Source organism: Pleurodeles waltl, unplaced genomic scaffold (genome assembly GCF_031143425.1).
Source record: "Pleurodeles waltl isolate 20211129_DDA unplaced genomic scaffold, aPleWal1.hap1.20221129 scaffold_127, whole genome shotgun sequence".
In the NCBI taxonomy this organism is placed as follows: domain Eukaryota; kingdom Metazoa; phylum Chordata; class Amphibia; order Caudata; family Salamandridae; genus Pleurodeles; species Pleurodeles waltl.
This window is the reverse complement of record NW_027149833.1, coordinates 736,766-752,635: the sequence shown is the minus strand read 5'-3', so window position 1 is coordinate 752,635 and position 15,870 is coordinate 736,766. Positions and strand designations below refer to the sequence as shown.

General features: G+C 47.3%; 2 non-coding genes across 2 annotated transcripts; both read left to right on the top strand.

Annotated features, from left to right (window-relative positions):
- The first annotated feature begins 11,250 nt into the window (after positions 1-11,250).
- Positions 11,251-11,377, top strand: LOC138273986 (small Cajal body-specific RNA 4). The gene has a single exon (XR_011200358.1). It is a non-coding gene; the product is annotated as a small Cajal body-specific RNA 4 (non-coding RNA).
- A 3,099-nt stretch (positions 11,378-14,476) lies between these two features.
- LOC138273970 (small Cajal body-specific RNA 4) lies at positions 14,477-14,603 on the top strand. The gene has a single exon (XR_011200340.1). It is a non-coding gene; the product is annotated as a small Cajal body-specific RNA 4 (non-coding RNA).
- The last annotated feature ends 1,267 nt before the right edge of the window (positions 14,604-15,870 follow it).

Genomic DNA, 15,870 nt, shown 5'->3' with positions numbered 1-15,870 from the left:
ATACTGAAGCTACATTAGTCTCTCAGGGTGGGGTGGACTTAGCCACACTAGCTGCCTGGCCGACTAACATGCAAAAATACAGGCAGCAGCCTAGTTATTAATGGGACTAGAGTAGAGGCCCTGAGGGATACAGGTGCCAGTGTCACTATGGTGACAGACAAACTGGTTTCCCCAGGACAATACCTGACTGGACAAACGTATCCAGTCAACAATGCTGACAATCAGACTAAAGTACAGCCCATGGCTATGGTAACTTTAGAATGGGGAGGGTTCACTGGCCTGAAACAGGTGGTAGTCTCTTCTGCTATACCAGTTGAACGTCTGCTTGGAAATGATCTGGAGTCCTCAGCATGGGCTGAGGTAGAACTCAAAACCCATGCAGCCATGCTGGGTATCCCTGAACTGGTGTGTGTCAAGACTAGGGCACAGTGCAGAGCTCAGGGTGAAAAAGAGGTTTTGGAGTCTAGAATAATGGCCCAACCCTCCAAGAGAAAAGGAAAGAAGACTCGGGAACCAGCTTCAGCACAGAAAAAGAAACAGAACCTCTCTTCTCAGGAAGAAGTTCTATCCCAGAGGGAACTGAGCCTATAGAGTTAGAACCTTATCAGGTTGAGCTCTTGGGCCCAGGGGGTCCCTCAAGGGAACAGTTGTGCAAGGGGCAAGAAACTTGTCCCTCTCCTGAAGGCCTAAGGCAGCAAGCTGCTGACCAAGAGAAAGGAAATGTCAGTGGAACACACAGGGTCTATTGGGAAGATGGTCTCCTTTACACTGAGGCAAGAGATCCAAAACCTGGTACCACTAGGAGAGTGGTAGTGCCTCAGGAGTTTAGGGAGTTCCTTCTGGTCTTAGCCCATGACATTCCCCTTGCTGGGCATTTGGGACAAACCAAGACATGGGAGAGGTTAGTCAACCATTTCTATTGGCCCAATATGTCCCAGAAAGTGAAGGAGTTTTGTGCCTCCTGTGCCACCTGTTAAGCCAGTGGTAAGACAGGTGGCCACCCAAAAGCCCCCCTCATTCCACTTCCAGTGGTGGGGGTCCCCTTTGAAAGAGTAGGAGTGGATATAGTGGGTCCACTTGAACCTCCCTTAGCCTCAGGGAACCAGTATATCCTAGTAGTAGTGGATCATGCTACTAGGTACCCTGAAGCAATTCCCCTTAGGTCCACTACTGCCCCTGCAGTAGCCAAAGCATTCATTGGTATTTGTCCCGGAGTGGGATTTCCTAAGGAGTTGGTTTCTGATAGAGGTACCAACTTCATGTCTGCTTACCTAAAACACATGTGGAATGAGTGTTGGGTGACTTACAAATTCACCACACCATACCATCCACAAACCAATGGTCTTGTTGAGAGACTTAACAAGACATTGAAGGGCATGATCATAGGGCTCCCTGAAAAACTCAAAAGGAGGTGGGATGTCCTCTTGCCATGCCTGCTTTTCGCCTACAGAGAGGTGCTTTCCTTTGTCCAGTTTCGCGCCAGAGCAGGGCTGAGGGGTCCCTGAACCGGTGTAGACTGGCTTATGCAGAAATGGGCACCATCTGTGCCCATGAAAGCATTTCCAGAGGCTGGGGGAGGCTACTCCTCCCCTGCCTTCACACCTTTTTCCAAAGGGAGAGGGTGTAACACCCTCTCTCTGAGGAAGTCCTTTGTTCTACCTTCCTGGGCCAAGCCTGGCTGGACCCCAGGAGGGCAGAAACCTGTCTGAGGGGTTGGCAGCAGCAGCAGCTGCAGTGAAACCCCTGAAAAGGCAGTTTGGCAGTACCCGGGTCTGAGCTACAGACCCATGGGATCATGGGATTGTACCAACAATGCCAGGATGGCATAGAGGGGGCAATTCCATGATCTTAGACATGTTACATGGCCATATTCGGAGTTACCATTGTGAAGCTACACATGGGTAGTGACCTATGTGTAGTGCACGCGTGTAATGGTGTCCCCGCACTCACAAAGTCCGGGGAATTTGCCCTGAACTATGTGGGAGCACCTTGGCTAGTGCCAGGGTGCCCACACACTAAGTAACTTTGCACCTAACCTTTACTAAGTAAAGGTTAGACATATAGGTGACTTATAAGTTACTTAAGTGCAGTGAAAATGGCTGTGAAATAATGTGTGCATTATTTCACTCAGGCTGCAGTGGCAGGCCTGTGTAAGAATTGTCAGAGCTCCCTATGGGTGGCAAAAGAAATGCTGCAGCCCATAGGGATCTCATGGAACCCCAATACCCTGGGTACTTCAGTACCATATACTAGGGAATTATAAGGGTGTTCCAGTATGCCAATGTGAATTGGTAAAATTGGTCACTAGCCTGTTAGTGACAATTTGGAAAGAAATGAGAGAGCATAACCACTGAGGTTCTGGATAGCAGAGCCTCAGTGAGACAGTTAGTCATAACACAGGTAACACAGTCAGGCACACTTATGAGCACTGGGGCCCTGGCTGGCAGGGTCCCAGTGACACATACAACTAAAACAACATATATACAGTGAAAAATGGGGGTAACATGCCAGGCAAGATGGTACTTTCCTACAAGGTCGAGCCGGGGGTGTCGGGTGCACAGTGGAAAGTTTCACGCTTCCGGCGGGAAACATGAAGTCTTTAAAGTTGTTTCTTGGTTGCAAGAAAGTTGCAGGTTGTTGAACAGGGCCTCTGTTCACGGGAGTTTCTTGGTCCTTGGTTGCAGGGCAGTCCTCTGAGGCTTCAGAGGTCGCTGGTCCCTGTTGGATGCGTCGCTGTTGCAGTTTTCTTCAAAGTAGGGAGACAGGCTGGTAGGGCTGGGGCCAAAGCAGTTGTCGTCTCCGTCTTCTCTGCAGGGCTTCAGGTCAGCAGTCCTTCTTCTTGTGGCGGAGGAGGGCAGGGAACGGGAAGAGGTCGTCATTGTTATATCTGACGAGGAGCAAGAGGGACAGGAGAGTTTTGGTTTTGTGGAAAGATCTATCGCTGAGCAGGATGTGAATTTTTTGAGTAGAGGAGCTGGGGCAGATGGTTTGAAGGAGTCCAGTTTGGGGAGGTGTTCAAGCATAAGGAGTTTTGAAGGAAATGTTAGCGCACGGAATGTTTTGCATGTGGGTGAACAGGTGGATCTGGTGGATCAGGAAGGTGTGTTGGTAACAGGTTTGGTTTATGGTCAGGTAGGTAGGCGTGTGAGTAGGGATAAGGGTAAGGTTTTGCTTGATAGGTGGAAGCCAGCTTTGCAAGAGGTTAGCGCTGGGTGTGACGCCCCTCGGTTTCCGGGCAGGCCGGGTGGACTGACGGTGCATCAGGATGCTGGGCGGCATGCTGGTGGGCAGAGTTTCCCGGTTAAGGCCAGGGTGCCTTTGATACACCGGAAAGAAGGGAGGGTAAATTCCGGAGCGGTTTACCCGACGACGAGGGAAACTGTTGTACGAGGTTCGCTGGGTCACGGTGCGGGCTCAGTTTTGGGAGATGAGCAGCCCTCCACCAGCTGGGGCGCTGGTGCAAGTTTCAAAAGGCTTGAAGAAACTATGCTCGATTATGACGACGACGAGGTCGATCAGGATACAAGGGTAGCAGCACCGGTGTTGCAGTCAACGGTTCCGGAGGTGGTCCAGGGCGATCATTATGGGATTTGTCGCACTTCGGCAGGGAATTTACCTAGAGGTGAGCTGGGGATGGGGATGGGTCGAATTGTTGGTGGTAATTATGGGAGGGAAGTATGTGTTTTTGGGGGGTTAATGCTTCTGTACAGGTGGATGGCATTAAAGAGGATGGGGCAGGTAAGTCAGAGGTTACTGGGGATGTTCGTGAAGAGGACGGGTCAAAGGTTTTGCAGGAGTCGGTAAAGGCAGGGGGTGTAGTAGGTGCAGAGGTTTCGGTAAAAGGTAAAAAATTGCCGTACATGGGAGTGGCGATGCCTTTGGGGGCGCATCTCACTCAGAATTTACAGGATAAGATTTGGAAAGGGGAATTTGTGGATGTGTTTAAACTATTGCATAGAGAGGTGCAAGCGAAGGAAGGGTCAAAGGAAGAGGAGTGGGAATTGGCCAGGAGACCTAAAGTTCCTACAAATATTGAAAATTGGACATCAGCCTTTCTGATTTATGCATGCGTCTATTGTGAAAGGCACAAGGATTCGTGTATTGCTTTGTTTAAATATATGGATGTGGTGCGGCGGGCCCAAATGGATTATGGGGGATTTGGGTGGTTTCGGTATGAAGAGGAATTTCGTGCAAGGAAGGCGATGGACCCATCCAAAGCTTGGGGGGAGATAGATAATGAGTTGTGGATGCAGTGGTTAAGGACGGCCAGGTATGCTCCTACTACGCACACTGCAAGTGGTCTTCCGGTACAATATAAGCCCTTTCAGGGGCGTCCCACCCAATTTGGGGTGGGTTTTGGACAGCGCAGGCAGTTGCAAGGAAATGGGTCTTGCTGGGCATTTAACAGCAGCTTCTGCAATAGGCAGTCCTGTAGATTTCGGCATGATTGCTCCCATTGTGGAGGCAGGCACCCAGCTTTTCAGTGTTTTGGAGGCATGCACTGGGGATGGCAAGGACAGCAAAGTAGAGGTGGTGACAGGGGCAGAGGCCAAAGTCAGCATGTTGCTGGAAAAGGGCCCTACGCCTATTAAGTTTGAGATTATTTCAGATTGGCTACGTTGGTATCCTCGAAGGGACGAAGCAAAGGTTTTGTGGAGTGGTTTTGTTGAAGGTTTCCGTTTATGCTATGAAGGTCCTAGAGTGCGAAGGTGGGTCAATAATTTGAAATCGGCGAGGACTTACCCGGAGGTGGTTCAGGCAAAATTGGACAAGGAATTGGAATTGGGAAGGATTGTAGGCCCATTTTTGGAGTGGCCTTTGGCCAACTTGACTATTTCGCCCCTAGGAGTGGTTCCAAAAAAACAGACAGGTGAATTTAGACTGATACATCATCTGTCTTGGCCAGCGGGGAGTTCGGTCAATGATTTTATCGCTGTTGAGGATTCTGTTGTGCACTATGCATCAGTGGATGAAGCTGTTGCCTTGGTGAGGAGGTGTGGGCATGGGGCAGAGATGGCAAAAGCGGACATAAAATCAGCGTTTCGGTTATTGCCTGTTCACCAAATGTCCTTTGTAACGTTCGAGGAGACTCTCTTCCATTTTCTTAAAACCCTATAACCTTATTGTGCGTTTTTTAATGGGTAGGCGGAGATTTCATTGCTCACCTACCCAGTTTTGCATTTTCATATCCCCACACTTGAATGGGGTGATTAATACCCACACCCAAGGCAGAATTACTGCTTGTGTATTGCGAGGTGGTGCCACAGTGACATTGAGGAGGTGGACCGTAAGTAATTATTGTAGAGTCGCTAATGCTAATGTGTGTTTTTCTGCTCATAGCATGGACCCATTCATATGACTAATTTAGGTACAGGCTTCCCAGACCAGCGAGGTGCCTGCGGAGGTGACAAGAAGAGAGGTGGTTCCCAAAGCAAGGAGAGAGAGAAGGACAGGTATGTTTGCACATAAAGCATTGACCCTTTGCTTAAGTATAGTAAACCATTACACTATAGGGCTCTTGAAAGTATGGGCAGTTTGAAGACTGTACTTATGGAACTTAGCTACCTGACCACCCAGCTTTATTTTGCATTTCTTACTGACATCTCCTAAATCTCTGGAGTGAGTTTTGTTTCTAAACTGCCCACCCTTCTGGAAACATGCCTTAAAAGCACCTTCTTCACATGTATATGGAAGGTGTTCCTGTATGATTTGCTGTGAGTTATTCAGGTGAAATTAGAGTATTTTATAGGAATGCAAATGCATATTTCATTTCACAAATACTTGAATCGCAGAAAATTGAAGGATCCTACCCTTTGATACAATAGTTTTGACCTCACTAAAGGCCCGCACATTTAAACAGTGACTTGAGCCTTTATATATGTGTTTTGCTTCCATAGTTTCTTGCTTTTCGTCATTTCAGCAAAACAAAGTTTGAAATATTGCCAAAATGTGAAATTGTCTTGCTCAATGTTCATCCTCTTTTTCATATTGTAAGCATGTTTCTGAACATAATGTATAAAATGTACTTGATTATTATTATATTAATGGTTGGATTTTTTTCTATGGGCGCATTTCTGTTGAGTGTCGAACATGGCAGGCAAAAGTAAGGAAGAAATAGCAAACTTTCTCCCATTATTAATCTCTAGGCATACCTCCTATCTATTGGTAATACCAGTGACTGCGTCTACGGTTCTACTCCTTCCAAACTTGTATATGCTGCTTCACTACTTCCCTCAGCGCTTAATTCGTAAATTAAAACGTTCCGGTGCTCAAAGTCCTCCTCTTAAACACGCGGCTGCTGCAATTAACGGTGAGAGCACGGTTGAGGCAGCGTAATCCTGAAGCCATCTCGTGCCACTTTAATCTATTTACACACTCCCTGTCCCTTCAGCTCACTCTTGTAGTTTTCTGTTTTCTCCCTTTGTGATGGTTTTTCTCTTCCTCCGTCTTTCCCATATGTGCCTTTTGCTCTCAGAAAAGGCTTGAGGCAGAAAAATAAGCGCCGACCCTCAAAAACAAGTGCTGGTGTAGGAAAGTACCATCTTGCCTGGCATGTTACCCCCATATTTCACTGTATATATGTTTTAGTGTATGTGTCACTGGGACCCTGCCAGCCAGGGCCCCAGTGCTCATAAGTGTGCCCTGTGTGTGTTCCCTGTGTGATGACTAACTGTCTCACTGAGGGTCTGCTAACCAGAACCTCAGTGGTTATGCTCTCTGCTTTCCAAATTGTCACTAACAGGCTAGTGACCAATTTCACCAATTCACATTGGCATACTGGAACACCCTTATAATTCCCTAGTATATGGTACTGATGTACCCAGGGTATTGGGGTTCCAGGAGATCCCTATGGGCTGCAGCATTTCTTTTGCCACCCATAGGGAGCTCTGACAATTGTTACACAGGCCTGAGTGAAATAACGTCCACGTTATTTCACAGCCATTTACCACTGCACTTAAGTAACTTATAAGTCACCTATATGTCTAACCTTCACCTGGTGAAGGATGGGTGCAAAGTTACTTAGTGTGTGGGCACCCTGGCACTAGCCAAGGTGCCCCCACATTGTTCAGGGCAAAGTCCCCGGACTTTGTGAGTGCGGGGACACCATTTCACACGTGCACTATAGTCACTACCGATGTATAGCGTCACAATCGTAACTCTGAACATGGCCATGTAACATGTCTAAGATCATGGAATTGTCACCCCAATGCCATTCTGGCATTGGGGAGACAATTCCATGATCCCCCGAGTCTCTAGCACAGACCCGGGTACTGCCAAACTACCTTTCCCGGGGTTTCACTGCAGCTGCTGCTGCTGCCAATCCCTCAGACAGGTTTCTGCCCTCCTGGGGTCCAGCCAGGCTTGGCCCAGGAAGGCAAAACAAAGGACTTCCTCAGAGAGAGGGTGTTACACCCTCTCCCTTTGGAAAAAGGTGTCAGGGCTGGGGAGGAGTAGCCTCCCCCAGCCTCTGGAAATGCTTTGATTGGGCACAGATGGTGCCCATCTCTGCATAAGCCAGTCTACACCGGTTCAGGGATCCCCCAGCCCTGCTCTGGCGCGAAACTGGACAAAGAAAAGGGGAGTGACCACTCCCCTGACCTGCACCTCCCAGGGGAGGTGCCCAGAGCTCCTCCAGCGTGCCCCAGACCTCTGCCATCTTGGATTCAGAGGTGCGCTGGCACACTGGACTGCTCTGAGTGGCCAGGGCCAGCAGGTGACGTCAGAGACTCCTTCTGATAGGCTAGTAAGAAAGGTAAGAGCCTATCCTCCTTCCTAGGTAGCCAAACCTCCTTTTCTGGCTATTTAGGGTCTCTGCTTTGGGGAATTCTTCAGATACAGAATGCAAGAGCTCACCAGAGTTCCCCTGCATCTCCCTCTTCACCTTCTGCCAAAGGATCGACCGCTGACTGCTCAGGACGCCTGCAAAACTGCCACAAAGTAGCAAAGACGACGACTGCAACCTTGTATCGCTTCATCCTGCCGGCTTTCTCGCCTGTTTCCTGGTGGTGCATGCTCTGGGGGTAGCCTGCCTCCTTCTTGCACCAGGAGCTCTGAAGAAATCTCCTGTGGGTCGACGGAATCTTCCCCCTGCAACTGCAGGCAACAAAAGACTACATCACCGGTCCTCTAGGTCCCCTCTCAGCACGACGAGCGTGGTCCCTGGAACTCAGCAACTCTGTCCAAGTGACTCCCACAGTCCAGTGACTCTTCAGTCCAAGTTTGGTGGAGGTAAGTCCTTGCCTCCCCAAGCTATACTGCATTGCTGGGTACCGCGTGATTTGCAGCTTCTCCGGCTCCTGTGCAGTCTTCCAGGATTTCCTTCGTGCACAGCAAAGCCTGGGTCCCCGACACTCTAACCTGCAGTGCACAACTTTCTGAGTTGTCCTCCGGCGTCGTGGGACTCCCTTTTCTGACTTCGTGTGGACTCCGGTTCACTCCTCTGATCCCGTACTTCTGCGGGTGCTGCCTGCTTCTGTGAGGGCTCCCTGACTTGCTGGGCGCCCCCTCTGTCTCCTCATCCAAGTGGCGACATCCTGGTCTCTCCTGGGCCACAGCAGCATCCAAAAACCCTAACCGCGACCCTTGCATCTAGCAAGGCTTGTTTGCGGTCTTTCTGCGTGGGACCACCTCTGCAAGCTTCTTCACGACCAAGGACATCCATCCTCCAAAGGGGAAGTTCCTAGTCCTCTTCGTTCTTGCAAAACACCAAGCTTCTTCCATCCGGTGGCAGCTTCCTTGCACCCTCAGCTGGCATTTCCTGGGCTCCTGCCCACTCTTGACACTGTCGCGACTCTTGGACTTGTTTCACAGGTACTCAGGTCCGGAAATCCACTGTTGTTGCTTTGCTGGTGTTGGTTTACCTTGCAGAATCCCCCTATCACGACTTCTGTGCTCTCTGGGGGTTGTAGGTGCACTTTACACCTAGGTTACAGGGTCTGGGGTGGGCTATTTTTCTAACCCTCACTGTTTTCTTACAGTCCCAGCGACCCTCTACAAGCTCACATAGGTTTGGGGTCCATTCGTGGTTCGCATTCCACTTTTAGAGTATATGGTTTGTGTTGCCCCGATACCTATGTGCTCCCATTGCAATCTATTGTAACTTTACACTGCTTGCATTACTTCCTTTTGCTATTACTGCATAATTTTGGTATTTTGTACATATATCTTGTGTATATTTGGCATCCTCATACTGAGGGTACTCACTGAGATACTTTTGGCATATTGTCATAAAAATAAAGTACCTTTATTTTTAGTATATCTGTGTATTGTGTTTTCTTATGATATTGTGCATATGACACCAGTGGTATAGTAGGAGCTTTGCATGTCTCCTAGTTCAGCCTAAGCTGCTCTGCTATAGCTACCTTCTATCAGCCTAAGCTGCTAGAAACACCTCTTCTACACTAATAAGGGATAACTGGACCTGGTACAGAGTGTAAGTACCCCTTGGTACCCACTACAAGCCAAGCCAGCCTCCTACAGCCGGTGCTTAGCACCGGAAACAAGAAGCACAAATTAAGCACTGACTTCCCTTTTAATGGTGAATGGAGTTGGAAAAAAGAAGTTTCTTTTGCGATATGATTTTTCGATATGGGTCTTAGTCCTGGATGGCACCGTGGCAAGGAGTACATGACCATTTGCTAGCAGCTCCACCATCCTGCTTCCTTCAGGGTCGAGACCTAGCACTGGTTTTCCATATTAAGCGACTGGGTTCTTATATCTCAATTCCCACTATTGACAGTCCATTTCTACATCAGAATCCCCATTTGATGATCCCTTGGGTCTCTCTAACAGTGCCTTAGCTGTGAATTTCTTCTTGGATGCCCAGAGTGCCTCGAAGGTTTTCAGTTGCTTCTGGTTGCATCAAGTGGCTCTTTAGAGATGAAAGCAATACTGATGACTTATTGTCCTACATTTCCTGAGGCTTGAATAAGTTATAAAGCCTTTCTGTAGAGCACTCAGAATATATGGCAGTGGCTTTGTCAGGGAATATACTCACTGGGAAGTGGCGTGATTGCCTATTTAACAATGTGCTTTTTTTAAACCTTCAATCTATGGATTGACTTGCTGCTAGATCTTCGGTGAAGATATGCATGCATATGAGGTATTAGTAGGTCTGCTTTATTTTCATCTGAATAAGGTTGTTGTAGAGCTTTTTCATGGAGGCTAATTTTCACATCAGCCCGTAGAATAGGTGCAAGGATGGCCAGTCAACAGTCCATTAATGTTCTTGTATTCCATTTTTGCCTATTAAATTATTTACATTGGTGTTCTCGCTGGTTTGTTAGTTTTTAAACCTACATTGATGTTTTTTGAAGGCTTAGCATGATGGGGCTGAAGAAACTTGCCATTCTGAAAACTTTTTGCAAGGATTAATTCAGTGCACCCTAAATATTGTACTGCCTCATGAGGATTTCTGATTTGATCAAGCCGACTTTCTTGATCCTCAACGCGCCCCGTCTGCCCTCACGGGCCAAAATAACTAAAAGGGACAACTGAATAAATGGATTGTCAATCTGTTCTAGGTCGTTCATCTCAGCAGCTCTATCCAGTGTAAACATTAATTTCTCTTCCTGTCGTCTTCTGGCGCTGCTGTGGCACAATCTAGTTACTGTTTTTCACCTAATAGTAAAATTCTCAGTTTGTAATACTCTGTGCTCATTTACCGAATTCTATGATCTTCTTGGGTGCAGTTTAATAACTGAGGCACGTAATGGGGATTAATCCATGGCTACATAGGCATTTACAAGGTTTAACATATTAAGGGTTTTTACTTAATTTGTGCCCGGAAGCACGTCTTTGATTTGTTCCATATGACAAGCTTTGATGCACCAGAGTGGGGAGCGGGACACACTTCCAGGCACATGGACGATCAGTTCATAGTGCATTACGTAAAGAACCCTGCGACTTGTAACTTGCTGAATGGTTAGATGCTGCGCTCAGTCATAGTCACTACTAATGGGAACACATGATCAAGCATATTAACATTGGGATATCTGAGCTACTAATTGGCAGGTGTGATCAATGGTAACTGTGAGGTAAATTGATATGATATTCAGTAAGTTTTCTGAGATAGCGTTCGGAAATTAATAAACTATTTCCATATGTTATTTTGTGTATTTTTATCCTTATGAGGACAGTTGGCTTTCAGGTTTCCGAATCCTCCTGAGTAAAATCATTCGGAATTATAAAATTGTATTTTGTCAGATTCTGTAATAAATCCTCCCTAAAGCTACAGCCAATGTTTGTGTTAATGGAGGATTAAGAAGGTTAGGCCTATGAAGTAAGGCTCTGCTGATACTATCCCCCTAGAGTAAAGGGAAGTAGAGAACTGTCAGTTTCAAGAAGAGCTAGTGACGTGTTACTACTTCCTACATTTGCCCTGTTCTCATTTGCTCATTGTTGTTGCGCTCTAGTGGCAGTATGCATCATGGCTGTGTTGGCTTTGAACAGTGGGAGAATTCTTTCAGTGCGATCACTGGGGCGAGGGATAGTAATCTAGCTTCCGACAGTGTTCTACATTTCCTGTGGGCACCGTTGGAGTGACGTCTAGTATGGGCGATGTTATAGCACCCACGCCAATATGTCTTATTGTATCCTTTCTGTGGGTACATCAGGTGAAAGAAGTCCATCTGTTACGTGAAAGTCTTTTTTGGCAGCTTGCTAATAGGACCGATATTACCAAAACTGTAAAAAAAAACAAATTGCCCTCTGAAAGACACCTTAATACAACATGGACACAAAGTTGAATGCTTTCAAGTGTAAGCAATATTCTGCCCACATTAGAAAGCAGGACCCCACACTATTTCAGTAGCTCTTGATGCTCACAGTTTTGGTGTTACCGACCACAGACAAACTTTCTGTACAGATCCAACTTGCACCAAAATGCATACTTTTCATTAAATCTGTGAAGTGGAAGAACAATCAGTAACCTGGGAAGCCTAGATTTATCTGTAGAGAAAGATAGTTACAGGCAGTACTTGGTGATGAAAGGTCAAGGGGTGAAGATGGTGCTTTGTGTGGTGGTTTATTTCTTGGACTTTTTTGTTTTCCCTCTGCCCTTCCACATACATTTCTATGTCCTTGAAGGGCTAAACTTCTGTGTAAAATTCAGAAGGAGGACTAGGCTTCCAGTAGGCTGTGGGTGTACCAGAAAATAATATTTTTGCTTCTTGAAATCATGGGTATCGCTTTTTTCAGTAACATTTTTGTTTTTGCTGACAGGAACGTGATGTCTTGGTCGATTCCACCTCTTATGGGCATAAAAACCGAACTCCCAGAGAGAAATGGTTCCAGGGCCTCATCTGGACGTCACGGTGAGCATAATTCCTACAGAATACGGGCTTTGAATGTTGAACTGTGAGCCGGTCTGCATCATAGTTTTCTTTTGTGGAGCTCGCTCTCTTGCATTGCATATTGTGTATTGAGCCCCTAGGATAAGATTAATGTTCAACACCAAGCCTGTTTAAGAGTCTGAGTAATCTAGTCCAGTGCAGTTCTGTGCTTTCACCCTGTGCATCTTCCCATGTTGCAGGCCAAGAAAGCCTTTGAAAGGGTTGAGAGGCCAGCATGGTTCTAAATAAATTTATATATGGGTACAGGAGGCTGTCACATGCCAGGTGTGCATACCACAGAGCCAGGCCACAGTATACTAATATTTCCAATTAGAGGAGCAAGGCTCATTTGACACTTTATGGGGTATCCTAGCTTGTGAACTTCCAGACCAGGCCAGAAGTCTGTTGGCGGTTTTATGGCGTTTTTTTGGGCGCTCTTTTGGCGGTCATGTGGCGCTCTTTTGGCGGTCATGTGGCGCTCTTTTGGCGGCCGTTCGGCGCTCTCCTGGCCCTCTTTCGGCGCTCTCCTGGCCCTCTTTCGGCGCTCTCCTGGCCCTCTTTCGGCGCTCTCCTGGCCCTCTTTCGGCGCTCTCCTGGCCCTCTTTCGGCGCTCTCCTGGCCCTCTTTCGGCGCTCTCCTGGCGCTCTTTCGGCGCTCTTTCGGCGCTCTTTCGGCGCTCTTTCGGCGCTCTTTCGGCGCTCTTTCGGCGCTCTTACGGCGCTCTTCTGGCGCTCTTCTGGCGCTCTTCTGGCGCTCTTCTGGCGCTCTTCTGGCGCTCTTCTGGCGCTCTTCTGGCGCTCTTCTGGCGCTCTTTCGGCGCTCTTCTGGCGCTCTTTCGGCGCTCTTCTGGCGCTCTTCTGGCGCTCTTCTGGCGCTCTTTCGGCGCTATTCTGGCGCTATTCTGGCGGCCATTTGGCGCTCTTTCGGCGGCCATTTGGCGCTCTTTCGGCGCTATTCTGGCGGCCATTTGGCGCTCTTTCGGCGCTATTCTGGCGGCCATTTGGCGCTATTCTGGCGGCCATTTGGCGCTCTTTCGGCGCGGGGGGCATAGGTGGGAGACTAGTCTTCACCAATGTGCGCATATGCGAGTTAGCATTCAGGTGTAAAACAGTAGCATGATCCAAAGACAAAATTAGCCCTGCTCTGTTACCTTTAAGTTAAAGATCCTTACCCTCTCTGGAGCCAAACTATTTCATAACACACAGCGTCCTGTCAGAAATTGGTTGGAAAGGACTCTTTCTTGCACCTTAACTTTTTGCAAGGATTAATTCAGGGCAGCCTAAATATTGTACTGTCTCATGAGGATTTCAGATTTGATCAAGCCGACTTTCTTGATCCTCAACGGCCCCGTCTGCCCTCACGGTCCAAAATAACTAAAAGGGACAACTGAATAAATGGTTTGTCAATCTGTTCTAGGTCGTTCATCTCAGCAGCTCTATCCAGTGTTAAGGTTAATTTCTCTTCCTGTCGTCTTCTGGCGCTGCTGTGGCACAATCTAGTTACTGTTTTTCACCTAATAGTAAAATTCTCAGTTTGTAATACTCTGTGCTCAGTTACCGAATTCTATGGTCTTCTTGGGTGCAGTTTAATAACTGAGTCACGTAATGGGGATTAATCCATGGCTACATAGGCATTTACAAGGTTTAACATATTAAGGGTTTTTACTTAATTTGTGCCCGGAAGCACGTCTTTGATTTGTTCCATATGACAAGCTTTGATGCACCAGAGTGGGGAGCGGGACACACTTCCAGGCACATGGACGATCAGTTCATAGTGCATTACGTAAAGAACCCTGCGACTTGTAACTTGCTGAATGGTTAGATGCTGCGCTCAGTCATAGTCACTACTAATGGGAACACATGATCAAGCATATTAACATTGGGATATCTGAGCTACTAATTGGCAGGTGTGATCAATGGTAACTGTGAGGTAAAGTGATATGATATTCAGTAAGTTTTCTGCGATAGCGTTCGGAAAATGTATACATTATTTCCATATGTTATTTTGAGTATTTTTATCCTCATGAGGACAGTTGACTTTCAGGTTTCCGAATCCTCCTGAGTAAAATCATTCGGAATTATGAATTTGTATTTTGTCAGATTCTGTACCAAATCCTCCCTGAAGCTACAGCCAAAGTTTTTGTTAATGGGGGATTAAGAAGGTTAGGCCTATGAAGTAAGGCTCTGCTGATACTATCCCCCTAGAGTAAAGGGAAGTAGAGAACTGTCAGTTTCAAGAAGAGCTAGTGACGTGTTACTACTTCCTACATTTGCCCTGTTCTCATTTGCTCATTGTTGTTGCGCTCTAGTGGCAGTATGCATCATGGCTGTGTTGGCTTTGAACAGTGGGAGAATTCTTTCAGTGCGATCACTGGGGCGAGGGATAGTAATCTAGCTTCCGACAGTGTTCTACATTTCCTGTGGGCACCGTTGGAGTGACGTCTAGTATGGGCGATGTTATAGCACCCACGCCAATATGTCTTATTGTATCCTTTCTGTGGGTACATCAGGTGAAAGAAGTCCATCTGTTAAGTGAAAGTCTTTTTTGGCAGCTTGCTAATAGGACCGATATTACCAAAACTGTAAATGTCACATGCCAGGTATGGATACCACAGAGTCAGGCCACATTATACTAATATTTCCAATTAGAGGAGCAAGGCTCATTTGACGCTTCATCGGGTATCCTAGCTTGTGAACTTCCAGACCAGGTCAGAAGTCTTTTGGCAGTTTTTTGGAGTGTTTTGGCTGTCATTTGGCGCCATTTGGCTGTTTTTTGGCTGTCTGTAAGGAAATGCCTCCTTGGAATGGTTACCCCCTAATCTTTTGCCTTTGCTCATGCTAAGTTATGATTTGAAACTGTGCTGGGACCCTGCTAACCAGGCCCCAGGACTAGTGTTCTTTCCCAAAACTGTACATTTGTCTTCACAATTGGCACAATACTGGCACTCAGGTAAGTCCCTTGTAACTGGTACCCCTGGTACCAAGGGCCCTGTTGCCAGGGAAGGTCTCTAAGGGCTGCAGCATGCCTTATGCCACCCTAGAGACCCCTCACTCAGCACATGCACACTGCTTCACAACTTGTATGTGCTGGTGGGGAGAAAATGACTAAGTCGACATGGCACTCCCCTCAGAGTGCCATGCCAACCTCACACTGCCTGTGGCATAGGTAAGTCACCCCTCTAGTAGGACTTACAGCCCTAAGGCAGGGTGCACTATACCACAGGTGAGGGCATATGTGCATGAGCACTATGCCCCTACAGTGCAGGGTAGCCATAAGAGTATATGGTCTGGGAGTTTGTCAAAAACGAACTCCACAGTTCCATAATGGCTATACTGAAAACTGTGAAGTTTGGTATTAAACTTCTCAGCACAATAAATACACAATGATGCCAGTGTACAATCTATTGTAAAATACACCCAGAGGACATCTTAGAGATGCCCCCTGAATACATGCCCGACTTCTAGTGTAGGCTGACCAGTTCCTGCCAGCCTGCCACACACCAGACATGTTGCTGGCCACATGGGGAGAGTGCCTTTGT